We start from the raw sequence: 1,052 nt of genomic DNA, 5'->3' as shown, positions 1-1,052 counted from the left end.
TCACACCATTGCTAACAGACATGCTGAGTGTTTTGAAAATTATAGACTCAATCCGTTCAGGGATTTTTGTTGTTGCTTTGGTTTGGTTTTCTGTTTGTTTTTGTGTTTTGCACAAATGGCTACTCCAAATGACTCTATTTGTCAATCATTTTCTCAAGTTGAAAACATTGGCCCATGAAAGAAGTGGCTTGGGGGTCACGATGGGCAGCAAGATGGCTTCTGCCACCAGGGTCGTGCAGATAGTGAAACCACATGCTCCACTAATAAAGTTCCCTAACAGAAGAGACAAACCTAAACTCAGTGCCTCAGAAGCTTTGGGATCTGCTGCACAACCCCCCACTCCTCCGTAATTTCACAGCATTCTAAAGGAAATATGTCCCCAGATTTACTGATGCATTAGGGGCCACCAGACACTGCAGAAATAATAAAATCATTACCTCAGAAGTACAGGAGGAAACCTATGTCTCAAGAGGAAATGGAATTTATCCAGCGTGGGGGTCCAGAGTGACCGCTGTGGCTGCTGCTTGTCACCAGACAGAAGGATTAGCTTTACAATAAAGGACTTCCACAATGTCAAATGAAAAATCATATATTAAGCAACCTTAATAAATATTCTGTAAGCAGAATGAATTATAGAAACTCCAGGTGGTCACATGTATATCCTACATTGTGTATCTTGGTCAGCTTCCCCACGAGCTGACCTGGACACTTATTAAAGTCTACATTTTTAAATGCTAAAAAAAAAAAAAAAAGAAAAAAGAAGTGGCTAGTTTAGCTTGTAACTCAAACAGATATCCAGGCACTTGGGCTTCCAGTCCCATTGCAATGGATAATCGAAATGCTTTTTATTCATTTAGTTTTAGAAAGTATTTTAAAAGGTTCATTTATTCATTCATTCATTCATTCCAGGATTCAGGCTCAGTAGAATCAGTATTTTGATAGTTTCATCAAAGACCTCCTTCTGTGACTATATGTTTAGCAGCCTGTAGGGAAGAATACAATGACTTAGTTTGGCACTATGTTCACATGAGGTATCAGTATAGTTTTATTAT

The 1,052-nt window shown here is 38.9% G+C and overlaps 1 pseudogene across 1 annotated transcript; it reads left to right on the top strand.

Moving 5' to 3' along the window:
- Positions 1 to 200: 200 nt before the first annotated feature.
- On the top strand, positions 201 to 508 carry LOC308421772 (alpha-ketoglutarate dehydrogenase component 4-like; annotated as a pseudogene). Its single transcript has one exon. The product of its transcript is annotated as an alpha-ketoglutarate dehydrogenase component 4-like (transcript).
- The last annotated feature ends 544 nt before the right edge of the window (positions 509 to 1,052 follow it).

Source organism: Micromys minutus (genome assembly GCF_963924665.1).
Source record: "Micromys minutus genome assembly, chromosome: 6".
Classification (NCBI taxonomy): Eukaryota; Metazoa; Chordata; class Mammalia; order Rodentia; family Muridae; genus Micromys; species Micromys minutus.
The sequence above is the reverse complement of the archived record's forward strand: the minus strand, read 5'-3'. Positions and strand labels throughout refer to the sequence as shown.